We start from the raw sequence: 21,811 nt of genomic DNA, 5'->3' as shown, positions 1-21,811 counted from the left end.
ATGGAGCTAGACTTAGTAGGGGTTATAGACAATGGGGTTGCAGATGGTCCAGAGGAGGTTTGCATGATTCCAGAAATGAAGAGGAGTGCTTTTTTAGCTCAGGGACTGTACTCACTGGAACTTAGAAGAATGAGGGGGATCATATGGATAGGCCTTGATAGAGTGGATGTGGAGACAATGTTTCCAAAAGTTGGGGTGTCTAGGACCAGGGGGCACAGCCTCAGAATGCAAGGATGTCCTTCAGAACAGAGATGAGGAAAGAATTTTTTCAGCCAGAGGGTGGTGAACCTGTAGCATTCATTGCCACAGATGGACGGGAAATTGAAGTCATTTGGGTATATTTAAAGCAAAAGTTGATAGATTCTTGATTATTAAGGCGATCAAAGGATTTGGGGAGAAGGCAGGAGAATGGAGTTAAGAGGTAAAATAAATCAGCCATAACTGAATGGTGGAGCAGACTTGATGGAAATAATGGCATAATTCTGCTTCTATATCTTATGGTGCTGAGGGTTCCAGAGCAGCGGCTCCCAACCTACACTGCCCAACATTGTCAAGGTACACGGCAATGAGAGATTTTTCTGGAAGGAACAAAGATTACAGAGTGTCCACGAGGCTTACATTGACGTGATTTAGTTATTAAGAGCACCAAACTAAAGTTAATAAACTTGCTGTCCCACCTATTAAATAACACACCAATAACTTTGTCCAGACAATTTCGATAAAAGCAAATGTATCTTTCTCTTATTTAAAGTAAACACAATTAAGTTAGCAATGAAGAGTAGGTTTCTTTCAGATCTATCTGCCTTAGCTAAATCTAATGAAGAGTTCTTCTGTCACAAGGGGTCTATCTAACTTCTGTGTTACTCTAATGGGACTTCTGTAGAAAGAAACAAAAACTAGTCAGTTCACTTGGCAATCAGTTAACATTAACCTAAATCTTTAGAGGTGTTGCATGCAGCCCCAGACAATTTTTACTGGTTAATGCTCTGCACTGAGTTTACTCTTTCCAGTAAGTTTGATAGCTGAAGGGAGATAATGAAAAATTATTTACTTATTTTATTTTAATTATTGAGATATTGTGTAGAATAGATGCTTCCTGCCCTTTGAGCCACGCTGCCCTGGTTTAATCCGAGCCTAAACACGGAACAATCTACAATGACCAATCAACCCACCAACAGGTACATCTTTGGACTGTGGGAGGAAACCAGAGCACCCGGAGGAAACCCACACAGTCGTGGGGAGAACTTACAAACTCCTTACGAGCACTGGCTGGAATTGAACCCGGGTCTTCTGTACTGTAAAGTGTTGTGCTAACCACTACACTATCGTGCCACCCAGAATGTGAAGCATGCAGTCATTACTAGTGGTAGTGCCAGTCTGCAGAGCTGAGCAACCTGAGCTCAGGCTACAGCCTGACTAGCGTGTAATGATGCTGCATTAGTCTTCACCTCAGCTCTTGTCTCTCTGGCGTCCTGCTTTAAGAGCTTTATGTTTATTCATCTCTTTGGCCCACTTGGCTTTGGTCTGGCAAAGCAGAGCAGCCATCATTATTCTAAAGGCCGTCACAAGCTGTGATGAAGCAGCTGTTGATATATTCTGCTTTAATGCTGTTTCTGCTCTTCACATAACGAGGGCAGATGGAGTCTGTTTTTCTTGTGCTTGTTTTTTTTATCTTCTTCTCTTATTTTTGCTCTCTTTCTTCTCAGTTGTTTGAAGCCATAACCTCTGCCAAATGATGAGCAGCTGCTGCATTTAATTTATTGTCCTCTGTTAGACTCTTTGCTGAGTTCTGTCTCTTGTTACAAACAGACATTCCAAATCTGTGTCTGTCTATCCTCTCTGGCCAGTCTAATAATGATCGAAGAGAACACGAAGATCACCTTGATACTTGTGTCTCAGTCAGACCCTGTCACCATGTTCTTGAAGGTGGGCTTGTTCAAAATATACCCATGATTCTGACTTGCCCATTGTTTATCTTTAAGTCCATGAATGTTTGTGCTTCTGAAAGCTTATCATGGAGCTGACTTCACTTCAACATGAGAAGCAAACAACCCATCCCATTGGAAAAAAGCAGTGGTATTTTCCAAAAGCATGCTTACATATTTAGTAAAGAATGAAGTTGATAGCTGAGGTTTTACCCTCAATGGCTGTAGTATCACTGAATATAATCAAGAGAGATTATTAACTGTTGAGGGAATCAAGGGTATGGGGTTAGTGCTGAGGAAAAGAACCAGCCAAGATCTCACTGAACACTGAAGGAGCCAGGAGAGTCTCAATGGCCAACTTCACCTACACATATCCAAATTCAGAATGGTGGACAAACAGAGACTTTTAATAATCAAAATGCCCCAAGGAAGACTGTTTAAATGGAAGATTGTCCTAATTCAGAGGAGTGGAATATATACATTATATATTGTCATCTTACTTAAAGCATCAAGGTTGATATTTTGTGTACAAAGTAACCAGAAGATACAGAATTATTTTATTTATTGAGATACAGTGCGAAATGGGCCCTTCCAGATCTTTAAGCCGTGCCACCCAGCAATCCCCTGATTTAATCCAAGCCTAATCACGGAACAATTGACAATGACCAATTAACCTACCAGCCAGTACGTCTTTGGATTGTGGGAGGAAATCGGAGCACCTGGAGGAAACCCACATGGTCACGGGGAGAACGTACAAACTCCTTATAGGAAGCAGCGGGAATTGAACCTGACCGCTGGTACTGTGAAGTGTCCACTGTTGCAATAAGCTACTGTTTTCTATGTCACTAGCTAAGAACCCGAAGGAATTGGAGGCTTAATGAGCTGTTGCGAATGTATTGCTGGAAGTGCATTGATGCTTTTCGAGGGAAATCTATGCACTAGGGGAGAATGGTGAAATTAGAAAAAACGTAAAACTTTTTCAAAAAGTCGGGGGAGGAAGGATGGCCTATATGCTTCAACACCATGGGGCCTTCCGATTCCAGCCTAATTTCACAAAGAAGCTTTGGATAATCACACACTAGTATTTTCCGACATACTGTAGTTTGCGACAGCTAAGTCCACAAATCTCTCCTAATAGCCTTTCAATGAGACACAAATAATGCCATTGTGTTACAGCAATGGCTCTGTCATCTGTGCAGTACAACGGATGACAGTGCCTCTATTATTCGTATATTTCATTAAGAATTAATCAATTCAACTTCGAATATAGAGGTGGCTTTGAAGTTCTAAAATGGTCTGTAAATAACCCTGAACCAATCTTAAGGAGAATCATGTGAGAAGACTATGTTTGAAAATCTGACAATAGTTCAGTGCTAATAGAGTCATACAGCACTGACAAAGGCCCTTCAGCCCAACTTCTGCATGTCAACCAAGGAAATTAAAGTGTGCAATAGAAACCACAGAAAAACTACAGCACAGAATCAGGCCTTTTGGCTCTTCTTGGCTGTGCCGAACCATTTTCTGCCTAGTCCCACTGACCTGCACACGGACCATATCCCTCCATACACCTCCCATCCATGTATCTGTCCAATTTATTCTTAAATGTTAAAAAAGAACCCGCCTTTACCACCTCGTCTGGCAGCTCATTCCATACTCCCACCACTCTCTGTGTGAAGAAGCCCCCCCCTAATGTTCCCTTTAAACTTCTCCCCCCTCACCCTTAACCCATGTCCTCTGGTTTTTTTCTCCCCTTGCCTCAGTGGAAAAAGCCTGCTTGCATTCACTCTATCTATACCCATCATAATTTTATATACCTCTATCAAATCTCCCCTCATTCTTCTACGCTCCAGGGAATAAAGTCCTTACCTATTTAACCTTTCTCTGTGACTGAGTTTCTCAAGTCCCGGCAACATCCTTGTAAACCTTCTCTGCACTCTTTCAACCTTATTAATATCCTTCCTGTAATTTGGTGACCAAAACTGAACACAATACTCGAGATTCGACCTCACCAATGCCTTATACAACCTCATCATAACATTCCAACTCTCTGACGGTGGTGTCTGAAAAGAGGATGCTGTCTAAGTTGCATGCCATCTTGGTCAATGTCTCCCATCCACTACATAATGTACTGGGTGGGCACAGGAGTACATTCAGCCAGAGACTCATTCCCCCGAGATGCAGCACAGAGTGTCATAGGAAGTCATTCCTGCCTGTGGCCATCAAACTTCACAACTCCTCCCTTGCAGGGTCAGACACCCTGAGCCAACAGGCTGGTCCTGGACTTATTTCATAATTTACTGGCATAATTTACATATTACTGTTTAACTATTTCTGGTTCTATTACTATTTATTATTTATGGTGCAACTGTAACGTAAACCGATTTCCCCTGGGATCAATAAAGTATGACTATGACTATGACTATGACTATACTCAATACTTTGATTAATAAAGGCCAATGTACCAAAAGCTCTCTTTACGACCCTATCTACCTGTGACACCACTTTTAGGGAATTTTGAATCTGTATTCCCAGATCCCTCTATTCTACTGCACACCTCAGTGCCTTACCATTAACCCTGTATGTTCTATCTTGGTTTGTCCGTCCAAAGTGCAATATCTCACACTTGTCTGTATTAAACTCCATTTGCCATTTTTCAGCCCATTTTTCCAGCTGGTCCAAGTCCCTCTGCAAGCTTTGAAAACCTTCCTCACTGTCCACTACACCTCCAATCTTTGTATCATCAGCAAATTTGCTGATCCAATTTACCACATTATCATCCAGATCATTGATATAGATGACAAATAACAATGGACCCAGCACTGATCCCTGTGGCACACCACCGGTCACAGGCCTCCACTCTGAGAAGCAATCCTCTACTACCACTCTTTGGCTTCTTCCATTGAGCCAATGTCTTATCCAATTTACCACCTCTCCATGTATACCTAGCGACTGAATTTTCCTAACTAACTTCCCATGCGGGACCTTGTCAAAGTCCATGTAGACAACATCCACTGCCTTCCCTTCATCCACTTACCTGGTAACCTCCTCGAAAAACTCCAATAGGTTGGTCAAACATGACCTACCACGCACAAAGCCATGTTGACTCTCCCTAATAAGTCCCTGTCTATCCAAATGCTTGTAGATTCTGTCTCTTAGTACTCCCTCCAATAACTTACCCACTACCGACGTCAAATTTACCGGCCTATAATTTCCCGGATTACTTTTCGATCCTTTTTTAAACAATGGAACAACATGAGCCATTCTCCAATCCTCCAGCACCTCACCCGTAGACACCGACATTTTAAATATATCTGCCAGGGCCCCTGCAATTACAACACTAGTCTCCTTCAAGGTCCGAAGGAATACCCTGTCAGGTCCTGGGGATTTATCCACTTTAATTTGCCTCAAGATAGCAAGCACCTCCTCCTTTTCAATCTGTACAGTTTCCATGATCTCACCACTTGTTTCCCTTAATTCCCTGGACTTCATGACAGTTTCCCTAGTAAATACTGATGCAAAAAACTCATTTAAGATCTTCCCCATTTCTTTGGTTCCGCACATAGCCAACCACTCTGATCTTCAAGAGGACTAATTTTATCCCTTACAATCCTTTTACTCTTAATATACCTGTAAAAGCTCTTTGGATTATCCTTCATTTTGACTGCCAAGGCAACCTTATGTCTTCTTTTAACCCTCCAGATTTCTTTCTTAAGTATTTTCTTGCACTTTTTATACTCCTCAAGCACCTTATTTACTCTCTGTTTCCTATACATGTCATACAACTCTCTCTTCTTCTTTATCAGAGTTGCAATATCCCTTGAGAACCAAGGTTCCTTATTCCTATTCACTTTGCCTTTAATCCTGACAGGAATGTACAAGCTCTGCACTCTCAAAGTTTCTCCTTTGAAGGCTTCCCACTTACTGATCACATCCTTGCCAGAGAACAACCTGTCCCAATCCATGCTTTTTAGACCCTTTCTCATTTCTTCAAATTTGGCCTTCTTCCAGTTTAAAACCTCAACCCCAGGACCAGATCTATCCTTGTCCATGATCAAGCTGAAACTAGTGGTGTTATGATCACTGGAACCAAAGTGCTCCCCTACACAGACTTCTGTCACTTGTCCTAACTCGTTTCCTAATAGGAGATCCAATATTGCATCCCCTTTAGTTGGTACCTCTATATATTGATTTAGAAAACTTTCCTGAACACATTTTACAAACTCTAAAATAGGTGGAGAATGGTGGAATAAGGATGAATGGAAAACATTTTGAAATATCCAGGGAAGGAATAATGAACACATCGGAACCTTCTGGTTCCATCCAACCTGAGTTAGTTAGTTCTGTTTGCTTGCTTTTGGCCCAATTCCTTTAAACATTTCTTATCCATGTATCTGTCCAAATGACTATAATTGTACATGCTTCTATAATTTCCTTGAGCAGCTCATTCAATATACCCCCTAGCTCGTTCAATATACCCCCCAGCCTCTGTGTGTAAGTTCTGTCCTTGAGATTCCCTTTGCACCCGAAACCTACATCCTCTGGTTTTAGACTTTCCTACCCTGGGAAAAAGAATGGCTATCCACCTCATACATTACCCTCCTTATTTTATAAAGGTCATATCTCAGCCTCCTATGAGCCGGAGAAATCAGTCCCAACCTATTCAATCTCTCCATATCACTCAAGCCCTCAAGGCCTGTGGATATTTTCTGCACAGTTTCCAACGTCATCATATCTTTCCTATAGTAAGGCAACCAGAATTGCACACAATACTCCAAGCGTGGTATCACTAGCGTCTTGTACAGGTGTAACATGACATCCCAACTCTTGTACTCTGGTGTCATGGCCTGAGTAGGAAAGTATGCAATGCACCTTCTTCGCCTCAATGTCTGCCTGTGCTGTTACTTTCAAAGTTCAAAGGAAACGTATTATCAACATATGTATATGTCACCATATACTACCTTGAGATTCACTTTCCTGTAGATATTCACGGTCGAACAAAGACATACAATAGAGTTAATGGAAAAACTACGCAAGGACTGGCAAACAACCAATGTGCAAAAGAAGACAAACTGTGCAAAATAAATAAATAAAATACACGGGTGGATAGATAGATAAATAATGAGAACACAAGTTACATAGGGAACAATGTACAAAATTTCTGTTGTACAGCACTCTCCATGGTAGTGTCATTCAATATGTATGGCCTGCCCTGGTTTAACTTCCCAAAATACATCACTTCACATTTGTCAAAGTTAAATTCCATTGGCCATTCCTTCCACTCTTCTAGATCCTGTGTAACCTAAGACAAACTTCTTCACTGTCAACTGGTTGATTGGCACCCGTCTGCCTCGAAAGACAATGGGTGATGATGATCCTCATCACTAACCTGGGCGGAAGTTATGGAGATCCTGAGACGCCCAGTTGTCAAGATCCCCTTCTCGGCTTCACCAGTGCAGTCAAAAGGAAAGCTTATGAACCAACATGTTTGCCACCAGCTCGGCTGCAGGAGCTGCTGGAAGGATGTTCAATGACGTCCAGCCGCCGTAGTGCCTCCACTCCAGATTTGCCGTCTGGGTTTACTCCCTTGGCCTTCGTCTCTCCCGAGGCTGCCCCCAAGGCAGTGGGGCCATTTACCCATAGCTGGGGATCTGGTTCACGAGCCCCAGGACATGCCCACATACTGGTGGGTCTGCATGCTACATGTTCAGGGGCCAGACCTCCTCCCCATCCTCTGTAGTTCAGCCTGAGTCTGAAAGTTCAGTTTCCATGTGTTGCCAGTGAGGAGGCATGACATGAGAATTGCTGTTGGAGAGGGTGTGTGCTATGGACTGTCCACTACACCACCAATTTTGGTGTCATCTGCAAAGCTACAAACCATGCCACCTACATTCTCATCCAAGTTGTTAATATGAATGAAAAACTACATGGAACCCAGCAGTACAGCACCAGATTGAAACCTGAACCATAACCCTCCACAACCTGAAACTGTGACCCAGTATATTTGTGTACTGGGACTTCAGTCTGAATGGTTCAAAGAGTTAATGATAATATTTTCACTTTAACACCTGCTAAAGGTCCTGTGTACTAAATTCAGGCAACTCTAATTTAGCATTGGCAAGCACAACAAAAGAAAATTTCTTTAAAATTTAATACTTGACTAATTAGTACATATTAGACTTCTTCACTCGGTGAAGATACAAATATACTGGGACTGTCAGGCCATCTAGTTACACAATGGAGAATCGGTTGATGTTGTGTACTTGGATTTTCAGAAGGCTTTTGACAAGGTACCACACATGAGGCTGCTTAACAGGCTACAAGCCCATAGTATTACAGAGAAGATTCTAGCATGGATAAAGCGTGGCTGATTGGCAGGAGGCAAAGAGTGGGAATAAAGGGAGCCTTTTCTGGCTGGCTGCCGTTGACTAGTGGTGTTCCACAGGAGTTTGTACTGGGACCGATTCTTTTTACATTATATGTCAGTGATTTGGGTGATGGAATTGATGGCTTTGTTGCAAAGTTTGCAGATGATATGAAGATACTCGGAGTGGCAAATAGTTTTGAGGAAGTAGAGAGGCTACATAAAGACTTAGACAGATTAAGAAAATGTGTAAAGAAATGGCAGATGAAGTATAATGTTGGGAAATATATGGTCATGCACTTTAGTAGAAGAAATGAAAGGGTTGACTATTTTCTAAATGGAGGGAAAATACAAAATAACTGAAGTGCAAAGGGATTTGAGAGTCCTTACGCAGGATTCCCTGAAGGTTAATTTGCAGGTTGAGTCTGTGGTGAAGAAGGCAAATGCAATCTTAGCATTCATTTCAAGAGGACGAGAATATAAAAGCAAGGATGTAATGTTGAAACTTAATAAAGGACTGGTGAGGCCTCACATGGAGAATTGTAAGCATTTTTGTGCCCCTTGTCTTAGAAAGGATGAGCTGAAACAGGAGACGGGTCAAAGGAGGTTCACAAAAATGATTCCAGGATTGAATGGCTTGTCATATGAAGAGTGTTTGATGGCTCTGGGCCTGTATTCACTTAAATTCAGAAGAATGAAGGCTGACCTCATTGAAACCTATTGAATGGTGAAAGGCCTCGATAGAGTGGATGTGGAGAGGTTACAGCCTCAGAAATAGAGGGTGTCCTTTTAGAACAGAGTTGAAGAGGAATTTCCTTAGCCAGAAAGGGGAGAATCTGTGGAATTCTTTGCCACAGCCAGCTGTGGAGGCCAAGTCTTTATGTACATATAAGGCAGAGGTTGATAGACTTTTGATTGGTCAGGGCATGAGGGATATGGGGAGAAGGCAGGAGATTGGGGCTGAGAGGAAAATTAGATTAGCTATGATGAAATAGTGGAGCAGACTTAATGGGCCAAATGGCCTAATTCTGCTCCTGTATCTTATGGTCTTATGGCCTGGTTATTTGGTGGCTGTGGTTGCTGAATGAGCTCCCTTCCAATCATACACCTTTGGTTTGCCTGAGTTTGATGTTTGCATACTGAAGCATACGAGAGATGGGCCTCACAATCGAAGTGAACAATATCAACATTCTCTACAAATATGGATCCATGGCACCACACTCCTCTTGGGCCTTATAGGTTCGCAACAAGACCCTAGAAAATGTGGACCCCTTCCTAGATCACAGGAGACACTTCTCAGTGGAGTAAACAATTCCCCTCCATCTTCCTCTATTTCCCACACTGACCTTTCACTTCTTCTCACCTGCCTATTACTTCCCCCGGGTCCCTTTCTCCTTCCCTTTCTCCTATTAGCCAGTCTCCATTCCAATCAGATTCTTTTCTTCTCCAGCCCTTTACCTTTCCTACATCCCTGGCATCAACTATCACCTTCCAGCAAGCCTCCTTCCCCTCCCCCTACCTTTTTATTCGGGTTTCTTCCCCATTCCTTCTCAGTCCTGACGAAGGGTCTCAGCCCGAAACATCAACTGTTTACTCTTTTCCACAGATGCTGCCTGGCCTGCTGAGTTCCTCCAGCATTTTGTGTGTGTTGATTTAGATTTCCAGCATCTACAGATTTTCCTGTGGTTGAAACATCTGTAGTACTGTGCAAAAGTATTGGGCACATATAGAGAGCTAGGGTGCCTAAGACTTGTGCACAGTGCTGTATATTATGTTTTTCCAGTTACCAAATAAAAAATTAATACTACTGAGCTAATACTCTTAATTCTGTTTCCCATCCACCTTCCTATTTTAACCAATACACAGCACTGTGCAAAAGTCTTAGGTACCTTAGGTATATATATAATAATAATTTTGCACAACACTGTAGCACACAGCCTATGGTGCATTGAGGAGAAGTGTGTTTAAAATCAGTTTGCATAAAAGCCACAGTCAGTAGAGCTACAGAGATGCCCGCCATCCATTATGCTTTCCATTCCATTCCCATCGTGACCTCTCAGTCCTTGGCCTCCAATAATGCATAAAGGAAGCTCAAGGTGCAGGCCCTTGCCTTCTGATTAAGAATGTTAAACTCTTCCAGCTGTAATGTTCTGTGAATGATTGAGTGCAGGAGCTGAGAATAAGCCTGTTGTTGTGATTTACACCTTCGTGAGCCACCTTCTACTTCTCTGATTATTTCATCTTCACTCATAATGGCCCTGTAACTTCAGTCCTTCTGTTATCTCCTCACTCACAGTTCCCATATCAACATCTCTTTCCACCCTTTCCCTGGTTCTGCACCTATCTAAAATCACTTTTTCCACTTCTTGCTTAAAGAATAACGATCAAAACCTCGCTGCTTCAGTGAAGATCCCTTCTTCTCTGAATATTCTCTCTTGTCCCCCTTCCCAGAAAGCAGAAGGTACAACAGTCTGAAAGCACTGAAACCAGGCTCAAGGACAGCTTCGAACATGCTGTTATAAGACTATTGAAGGGATATCTTGTACAATAAAATAGACTCTTAATCCTTCAGTCTGCTTCACTATAGCTTTGCATATTATTGTCTGCCTGCAATGCATTTTCTATATAACTGTAACAGTGTATAACTGCATTCTGTTACAGGCTGGGTGGATTGATCTGATGAAGTGATCTGCACAAAATAAAGTTTTTCACTGGACATGTGATGATAATAAACTAATTCGCTAATTGCTCTCTCATGGATGTTGCCTGACTTGCTAAATGTTACAATTGTTTCTATCGGAGATTCTATTGATCTCTGGTATTACACCCTTCTATTGCCCATGTATCAGCATAGTATCTTCATTGATCCAATAACTTTGGCAAAGGTCGCATGCAACTGCATTCATGGGCCACAGACGGTGATCATTCACATGGAGGCATTGCTCTTAATTGTTGTTCATTTGACTATTACAGTCACCCAACATATGAATGGTAAATGATCATCGCAAGCAATAGCATGTAACTTCCTTTTGGAGTTGGAGGCAATTCAACATGGCAGAACATGCAAGGCAACAGGCTCATCACCAAGAGAAAGGAGGACTCGACATTCGATCGATTTAAGCGCTGGGCTGTATTGGAAATGTCAGGTACAGGCCAAATCGAGTCAGTGGGGTTCAGGCCCCAGAGGGTATTGAAGTGACTGAACCCAATGCTTGGACGATGATTTAAGGCCGGGCCAGATTGAAAACGTCAGTATGTCGGGGCCAAGGCAGGGGATAGGCTTGTTCAGCTGACTGCTCCATTCTTCACTGAACTAAAAGGTCTGGGGACAGCACTCTCTTTGTAGCTTCAGTTCAAAATGCTATTTGCTTGCATGATTTGTTTGTTTCTCTCTCTCTGCACATAGGGTGGTTAATGATCCTCTTTTTTTAATGGGTTCTTTTGGGTTTCTTTGTTTCGTGACTGCCCGTAAGGAGATGAGTTACACTTACTTCGATAATGATTGTCCTCTCTTGATACAGGCCCCGTCGCTGAATTCATTTATTATACCTTGCTGCCCTCTGGTGGCCATATGCATTACTTGGGCCCACAGCAATAGAAAACCCAGTTACAATGGTCTGAAGGCAGAAATGGTGGGGGGGGGGGGGGAAGCTGCACGTGCAAGAAATCCACAGCAAAAACACAAAATGCTGGAAGCATGCCAAAATCAAGAGGCACTGTTGGGGAGAGAAACAGTCAACATTTCAGGTCAGAGGCCTGAATACATCTGGAAGGGTGGCCATGAGCTCCCAGTCATCTGCCACTTCATTTCCCCATCCACCCTGTCTTTACTTTGACATTTCTGTCCTGCATTGTTCCAGTGATCCCCAGTGTAAGCTTCAAGAATAACACTTCACCTTTTGATGAGGCACAGTGCAAACCTCAGGATTGGATTAATAAATTCAGATAAAAATGTTCCTTTTATTTCCAGAATGTGGTTTTGCATCATGCAGTTTCAATTTGTTTTGTTTCAAATTGATTCTCTATCATTTTATTCCAAATAATTTTTTACCTTCACAACTTTGATTTAAACTCTGTCTTAGACATCCACTGTTCCCTCCACTGCCCCTCTCAGGAGCTTAAATTCCAGTGGTTTCTCACTTTTCCGGTTCAGATCAGGGGTCCTTGACCTGAAACGCCTCTAATGCTCTCTCCTGGGATGCTACCCGACTTGCAGAGCATTTCCACCGTTGTCCATTTTGGTGAGAGGACTGTGTTTGATAAGGTGGACAGGGATAACGGATTAAAGGGTGACATGTAAGATTAGCAGTGCCAAGCAATTAAAGATATATTTCATAAATGATTGCAAAGGGAATGATGCATCGTCTATGACTAACTAAGGATGGTAACAAATAACAATTAAAGGAAAACATATTGTGAAGATTGAGCTGAGTTGAGTTGAGTTGAGGCCTTCTGTTGATCAGAGTTGACCATAGATATTCCATCCTAGCTGTCTAGATATGCTAGCCTGGGCAGTATGATATGGAGAGCAAGCCGGTTCCCATGTAGCAAGCTTCCCCTCTCCGTGCATCTGTGAACCCAGAAGAACAGCAGAGACCAACACAGTTTGGTACCAGCAGCATCGCAGGAGTTGCCAGTCATCATTGAACTCAATGTAGGACTACCTTAGGGACTCCAGCTCCGGATTGTTCCCTCAGGGTTTACTCCCGAAGCCTTCCTTTTAGTTGGTATGGAGCAAGGCAGCGGAGGTTTGAGATCAGAGTTTTCCTTCTCCTGGATGAGCTGCCAACCTCAGCTGACGAGCCCCATCTGACTGAAGCGACTGGTTTTAAGGTGCCAGTAACCTGCCTCTGCCCCTTCTCCACTGAGAAACTGTTCCACTGAGCTTAGTAGCAAAGCCACATGTCAGGAGCTGAACTTGGTTGTCAGAGGCTATTTGAGGTGCATGCCATTGGGAGCATTTAATAGATAGTGGGACAGTGGGAGCTTGTCCCTATTACCACTCCCTTGTCCATTTGTCCCCCCATCCCTCCCCACCGATCGACTGCCTTGTCCATTCGTCCCCTCATCCCTCCCCACTGATCGACTCCCTTGTCCATTCGTCCCCCCAATCCCTCCCCAGCAATCTCCCTCCTGGCACTTATCCTTGTAAGCAGAACAAGTGCTACACATGACCTTACACTTCCTCCCTTACCACCATTCAGGGCCCCAGATAGTCCTTCCAGGTGAGGCGACGCTTCACCTGTGAGTTGACTGGGGTGTTATACTGTGTCCGCTGCTCCCAATGTGGCCTTCTATATATTGGCGAGACCCGACGCAGACTGGGAGATCGTTTTGCTGAACACCTACGCTCTGTCCGCCAGAGAAAGCAGGATCTCCCAGTGGCCACACATTTTAATTCCACGTCCCATTCCCATTCTGATATGTCTATCCACGGCCTCCTTTACTGTAAAGATGAAGCCACACTCAGGTTGGAGGAACAACATCTTATATTCTGTCTGGGTAGCCTCCAACCTGATGGCATGAACATTGACTTCTGAACAATTTACGTTATTTTTTGTATTTTTTTTCTCACGGTAACACGTCGAAGCTGCGCCCTCTCTAACATGCTGGTAGAGAGAGTTTTATTTGTGTTTTTTTTTTAGCGCTGGAAATGGTTACATCCGGACACGTGGGACAGAAGCAAGGTCGCATTGTGTATTCCAGCTAATGGCGGCCGGTTTAGTGAGCAGAGCGGCGGACACCCCTGCTGAAATCTGGAGGAAAACACACAGAGGATGCAGAGGGGGATCACAAAGTCGAGGAAAGAGGACCGGGTCGAGACAACAGAGACTTATGGAGAAGAGGAGTTTGGTGGGTAATTACCGTTCTGCCTGACCGGACGTGCACTGAGCGTAAAGGAGTTGGGTGCTTACTGATCTGGTTAATAACAGATGGTGCAATCCGGGGTATATTATGATCGAGGAATGTGTTTGCAGACTGGATATTGAACTTTTTACTGTTGGACTTCAGCCACATTCCACCGTGATACAACACTTGGCGGCACGGGAGGTCGTTCCTGCCTGTGGCCATCGAACGTGCAGCTCCTCCCGTAGAGGGTCAGACACCCTGAGCCAATAGACTGGTCCTGGACTTACTTTCCATCTGGCATAGTTTACATTTTGCTGTTTTATTGTTGGTGGTTTTTGTATTGCTATATTTACGCTCTATTCTTGGTTGGTGTGGCTGTAACGAAACCAAATTTCCCTCGGGATTAATAAAGTATATCTATCTATCTATCTATCTATCTATCTATTCTCAAACTTCCACTAATGCCCCACCTCCCCCTCGTACACCATCCGTTATTTATCTATATACACACATTCTTTCTCTCTCTCTCCTTTTTCTCCCTCTGACTATACCCCTTGCCCATCCTCAGGGTTTTTCCCCCCTCCCCCTTTTCTTTCTCCCTGGGCCTCCTGTCCCATGATCCTCTCATATCCCTTTTGCCAATCACCTGTCCAGCTCTTGGCTCCATCCCTCCCCCTCCTGTCTTCTCCTATCATTTTGGATCTCCCCCTCCCCCTCCCATTTTCAAATCTCTTACTAGCTCTTCCTTCAGTTAGTCCTGACGAAGGGTCTCGGCCTGAAACGTCAACTGCACCTCTTCCTAGAGATGCTGCCTGGCCTGCTGTATTCTACCAGCATCTTTGATGTGTGTTGCTTGAATTTCCAGCAACTGCAGATTTCCTCATGTTTGCATTTTTAAAAAGACAGGCATAGCTGGGACCCATATGGGTGTCCATGGCTACACCTTTAGTTTGGAGGAAGTGGGAGGAGCCAAAGGAGAAATTATTAAGGGTAAGGACTAATTCGTTGCTTGAATTTCCAGCATCTGCAGATTTCCTTGTGTTTGCATAAATACTATTATGTTTTGCTGGTGAGAAAGTCCTCCATGTCGGAGCTTCCACATGTGCTTGACCTATGGGCCACGTCACAAGTGCCCCCTTGACAAGTGCGCTGGATCAAAGCCTATTGCCAGTCTCCATCTTGTCAGAGGATGATCTCGGAAGAGTTGCAGGGGTATTTGGTGAGATGAGTTTTGAGCATCTGCATTGCACAGAACTCTGTGCTGCATGGCTGTTACCGACGATGCATATGGAGACAAATATCTACTGCCTGAGAATCATCAGTACAGTGACAGGCACCCTTCAGAGCAAGGTCTTGTTCTGCACTCTGAGGTTCAGGAGCACATACATCACTAGAAGAAGCTGTACCCTTTCATTTGGCACCATGTCCGTCAATGTATTGATATATTTATTAAGATACAGCGCAAAATAGGCCCTTCCAGACCTTTGAGACATACCATCCAGCAATTCCCCGATTTTATCCTAGCCTAATCACGGGACATTTTACAATGACCAATTAACCCACTCACCAGAACGTCTTTGGACTGTAGGTGGAAACTGGAGCACCTGGAGGACTCCCAGACTGTTTCAAGGAGAACGTACAAACTCCTTACAGGCAACGGCAGGTAATGGACTCAGTACAGCAAAGCGTTGTGCTAACCACTACACTATCGTGCCACCAATTGTAGGGACCTACTGCCAAACTTGTATCAATCCACTTTCAAATCATTATCGTTTATCCAAGAACAAACATTGCATACTAACTGGCTTACTCGTTTTATTTCAGATTTAATAAAAGATACATGCAGTGAGACTAACAGAATGCAGGCTGGACAACGAGAAACGTTAATAACAATTTATCAACTACACTGCAATTTGTATTTTTAATGCAGTTTTTAGTAAGATGATGTATTATGCAAATATGATTGTTGACAATATGTGGGAATTCGTGAATTAAATATGCGGGAGTTGTTTTATGTGCTTAACAAAAGTTGCAGCTCATTACTTCCATTGCAAACAAACCAAAACATTACATCAGACACCATCTCTTAAAGTGAACCTGGATCTCTTCCTCCTTCCCTATCCCCCCCCCCTTCACTTTCCTCCTCTATCAGATTCTTTCTTCTCCAGCCCTTGACCTTTCCCACCCACCTGGCTTCACCTATCACCTTCCAGCTAGCCTCCTTCCCCTCTCCCCCACCTGTTTAATCAGGTGTCAGTACTTCTCAGTCCTGAAGTGGGGTATCAGCCTGAAACATCGACTGTTTGTTCATTTCCATTGACGTTGAGTTCCTCTGACATTCTGTGTGTGCAACTCAATGATGGTGTTTTAGAATTATGTAAAACAGTTTCTATTCTGATTAATGTGTATCATCTGTCACCTATTACATTACCTTACACAACCCCCCACCCCCTGGAAGTGGCTCGGGGACTTCAAAAAGTGCTAGTGGTGCCTGAACATGATGGTTAGTTTTCACCTGCTGACACCCAGCAGCCTGCACTCCAGTCTCACCCCTCCTTCCAAAGACTGTGCCAGTCAAACTTTAAAGCAACCATTTTCTGAGAAGCCTCCCTGCCTGGTTGCGAAAGACCGTGAATGGAGTTAAAGACGTTATGCCAATAGTTTGCAGGCACTACGGGGCAAGCGTGACCAATTAAGAAATCACTCAGGAGAGAAACTGCTGCATCTGCAAACTTGATGCAAGCCTGTGACTGCTGTTTTATAAGCCTGGACCTCTGGGTCAGCAGCTAGGTCGGCTGCCATGCCACCATAGTCAACCCTGACGTGTATGGCATTGGTAGCGGGCCGCGAGAGGCAATCCGGCACAGCTTTACTTTTCCCTTTGATGTGCTGTATGCCCATCGTAATTCTGAAATGTATGTGTTGCTACCATGCAGAACAAGGGGCTGACGGTTTGGTCGTCGCATGCACGAGGGGTTTGTGGTCAATGAATGCTATGAAATGTGAAAAACAAAAATGGCAGACAGCCAGATAGAGACTAAGAAGCTCGCAGTCAAACATGCTGTACTGCCTCTTATGGGGAGAGGGGGACAAAGCTGCCGGCTGAAAAAGGTGAGTGGCTGCCGCATGCTTCCAACCAACTGTTCAAGCAGAGCACCCACAGCGTATTTGGAGGCTTCAGCAGTGATGGCCATTGGTGTGTCAGGAAATGGGTACACCAGTAGGGTCGCAGTCAAAAGAGCTCGTTTGGTGTCGTCAAATGTTCTGGTCATATCTGCTGACCACTCAGGCATGCAAATAGTGGCACTATACAAAAGGGGCATAAGTTCAACAGCTCGAGGAATGAAACGGTGATAGAAATTCACCACACCTAAAGTCTCTTGAAGTGCTTTGGTAGAGCAGGGCAATGGAAAGTCCCTAATAGCCACGACTTTTGATGGCGGGGTGATAGACGGCTGCAGAAATGCAGTGGCAGAGAAAGTGGATCGTAGACAACCCTAAGTGGCATTTCGCGGAATTAATAATCAGCCCACGTTGGCTCTAGCTCTTGAAAAGTGTGCAGATCAGAAAAGTCCTTGATAAGTATTCAGTTTTGGATGCACTGGCAACAAGTATGTAGACCAAATAAACAAAAAGGATATCTAAGTCTTAGATTCTGTTAGTCATTGCAAAGTTTGTGATCTATTTTCGGCCCTAACGGTATGCACAGAAACTCAAATACGTCAAACAGCAGTTTTGGGAACATCCTCAGCTCACACAGGCACCTGATGGTAGCCCCTAACTAAATTCACTTTAGAAAAAATGATCTTACTGGCTAAGGGTGCTGAAAAGACTTGAATATGTGGGACTGGGTAAAGATTGGGAATGGTGGCCTCTTCAAGGTGGCATTAATCACCACATGGACAGCAACCACCATCGATCTCAGGGACCATGTGGAGGAGTGAAGCCCAAGGGCTATTCGACTGCGTACAATGCCAAACGTTTCCACGTTAGCAAAGTTAGCGTTCGCGCTGGCCAGTCTAAGTGTATGGGTGCAGACCGGTGAGCCAGTTGTGCTTGACTCTATGCTTTGTGGCTGCAGTGGAAAATGTAGTCTTGGTGAGGTTTGGGAAGGTGGCAGTGTTAGCAGTGAGGAGGATGCTAAGAGGATGCAGGGTGACTTGGATAGGTTGGGTGAGTGGGCAAATTCATGGCAGATGCAATTTAATGTGGATAAATGTGAAGTTATCCACTTTGGTGGCAAAAATAGGAAAACAGATTATTATCTGAATGGTGGCCGATTAGGAAAAGGGGAGGTGCAACGAGACCTGGGTGTCATTATACACCAGTCATTGAAAGTGGGCATGCAGGTACAGCAGGCGGTGAAAAAGGCGAATGGTATGCTGGCATTTATAGCGAGAGGATTCGAGTACAGGAGCAGGGAGGTACTACTGCAGTTGTACAAGGCCTTGGTGAGACCACACCTGGAGTATTGTGTGCAGTTTTGGTCCCCTAATCTGAGGAAAGACATCCTTGCCTTAGAGGGAGTACAAAGAAGGTTCACCAGATTGATTCCTGGGATGGCAGGACTTTCATATGAAGAAAGACTGGATGAACTGGGCTTGTACTCGTTGGAATTTAGAAGATTGAGGGGGGAACTGATTGAAACGTATAAGATCCTAAAGGGATTGGACAGGCTAGATGCAGGAAGATTGTTCCCGATGTTGGGGAAGTCCAGAACGAGGGGCCACAGTTTGAGGATAGAGGGGAAGCCTTTTAGGACCGAGATTAGGAAAAACTTCTTCACACAGAGAGTGGTGAATCTGTGGAATTCTCTGCCACAGGAAACAGTTGAGGCCAGTTCACTGGCTATATTTAAGAGGGAGTTAGATATGGCCCTTGTGGCTACAGGGGTCAGGGGGTATGGAGGGAAGGCAGGTACAGGGTTCTGAGTTGGATGATCAGCCATGATCATAATAAATGGCGGTGCAGGCTCGAAGGGCCGAATGGCCTACTCCTGCACCTATTTTCTATGTCCAGCGGGCGAGTGAATTCCCATGTGGTTGTGCATGCGCTAGACAGAGCCATCATGGGGAATTTACTGGAGGTACAGGGTAACGACCCAAAGTCTGTTGTACACACAAGCTGGCAGTTCTTAGATCTACTGACAATCCTTTGGTGCACAGTAAATTTGTGCTGGGCTGAAGTCTAGCAACTTTAGCCAAGACAAAGTCCCATGTGTGGTGTTGTCCACTGAAGCAGAAGGTTACACGTCATGCTCCATAAGTCCAAATCCTGCTGCTATTGACGGCACCAGTGAGGGTCCATTGCTCTCTGCCTTACAGTCAGTGGCTGATACTGGCAGCACACTCACTTGAACGCCCCGTCACACTGGAAGCTTCGCCCTGAAATGGTGTCTGTAGTGAACAATAGACAACCCTGGCAGCTGGAACCCATGGCATTCACAGACCTCCAATGTCCCGACGCAGTTGTACGGTCAAAGCTGTATGGCAGTCGGCACTACTTGGCATTCATACGAGATAACGTACACGATAAAAACATAGACTGGTTCAGAGCCACAGCAGTGAGCCTGCTGCATTCACTGCTGCCAGAGTTCATTGAGACAGGGAAAGGAGGGGGAAGAATGCCCCTCCGATGGTGTAGACTATCAAGCATCTTAGCAAGCTCCCTATAGCCCTTCATGGGTGTATTAGTGAGGGTGCACAAATTTGATCAGGTATCTGTGGCATAATGAGTTCTTTAAAAATAAATCAAGGATGGTGATTGCCCAGGAGAGATAGCATACGGTCCATTAGTTGGGAAGGCCAGGCGTCACTCAGGCTGGGCAAGGAGAACTGCATTGTATGGATCTATTTCTTTCAGAGCAATGACCCCCCCACCCCCACTTAGCTCTACATATTGATCTGTTGTCTACTCATGTGGATTGTTCTCTCTCTCTCTCACTGCAATGTGAATACACCAGTTACAGCCAGCTCCTGTGTGCGCCCTTTTATTTAATCGATATGTAGTTGTGCACAGACACAACAAATTGGTGACAAGGATGAACCTGAATGTCAGAGAATATCTCCAATGGCACCAACTGCTATGGGACAAAACAGCGAGAGTTAGACAGCACAAGAAGGCCGTTACAGATGCTAACAAAGGAATGCGTGAGTAATAGCGAAAGATAGAACATGGAAAAGAAAACCTACAGCAAAACACAGGCCCTTCGGCCCACAAAGCTGTGCTGAACATATAGCTACCTTAGAACAATCTAGGCAATATTAGTACAACTCTCTTTGTGACTCTTCATAGAAACATAGAAAGCCTACAGCACAATACAGGCCCTTTGGCCCACAATGCTGTGCTGAACATGTCCTTACCTAGGCCCTCTATTTTTCTAAGCTTCAGGTACCTATCCAGGAGTCTCTTCAAAGACCCTGTCATTTCTGCCACCATCACCATCGCCGGCAGCCCATTCCATGCACTCACCATTCTCTGTGTAAAAAAATTACCCCTGACATCTCCTCTGTAACTACTTCCAAGCACCTTAAAACTATGCCTTCTAGTGCTAGCCATTTTGGCCCTGGGAAAAAGGCTCTGACTATCCACACAATCAATGACTCTCATTATCTTGTACACCTCGATCAGATCACCTCTCATCCTTCGTCACTCCAGGGAGAAAAGGCCGAGTTCACTCAACCTATTCTCATAAGGCATGCTCCCCAATCCAGGCAGCATCCTTGTAAATCTCCTCTGCACCCTTTCTATGATTTCCATATCGTTTCTGTAGTGAGGCAACCAGAACTGAGCACAGTACTCCAAGTGCGGTCTGACCAGGGTTCTATATAGCTGCAACATTACCTCTCGGCTTTCAAACTCAATCCCACGGTTGATGAAGGTCAATGCACCATATGCTTTCTTAACCACAGAGTCAACCTGCATAGCAGCTTTGAGTGTCCTGTGGACTCGGACCCCAAGATCTTTCTGATCCTCCACACTGCCAAGCGTCTTATCATTAATGCTATATTTTGCCATCATATTTGACCTACCAAAATGAACCACCTCACACTTATCTGAGTTGAACTCCATCTGCCACTTCTCAGCCCAGTTTTGCATCCATTCAATGTCCCGCTATAACCTCTGACAGCCCTCCACACTATCCACAACACTCCCAACCTTTATGTCATCAGCAAATTTATTAACCCATCCCTCCACTTCCTCATCCAGGTCATTTATAAAAATCATAAAGAGTAGGGGTCCCAGAACAGATCCCTGAGGCACACCACTGGTCACCGACCTCCATGCAGAATATGACCCATCTACAACCACTCTTTGCCTTTTGTGGGCAAGCCAGTTCTGGATCCACAAAGCAATGTCCCCTTGGATCCCATGCCTCCTTACTTTCTCAATAAGCCTTACATGGGATACCTTATCAAATGCCTTGCTGAAATCCGTACACACTACATCTAAGCTTAGCTCTACCTTCATCAATGTGTTTTTTCACATCCTCTAAAAATTTAATCAAGCTCGTAAGACATGACCTGCTTTTCACAAAGCTATGCTGACTATTCCTAATCATATTATGGCTCTCAGGATCTTCTCCATCAATTTACCAACCACTGAAGTACGACTCACTGGTCTATAATTTCCTGGGCTATTTCTACTCCCTTTCTTGAATAAGGGAACAACATCC

The sequence above is a fragment of the Mobula hypostoma genome, chromosome 17 (assembly GCF_963921235.1).
Source record: "Mobula hypostoma chromosome 17, sMobHyp1.1, whole genome shotgun sequence".
Lineage (NCBI taxonomy): Eukaryota > Metazoa > Chordata > Chondrichthyes > Myliobatiformes > Myliobatidae > Mobula > Mobula hypostoma.
The sequence above is the reverse complement of the archived record's forward strand: the minus strand, read 5'-3'. Positions refer to the sequence as shown.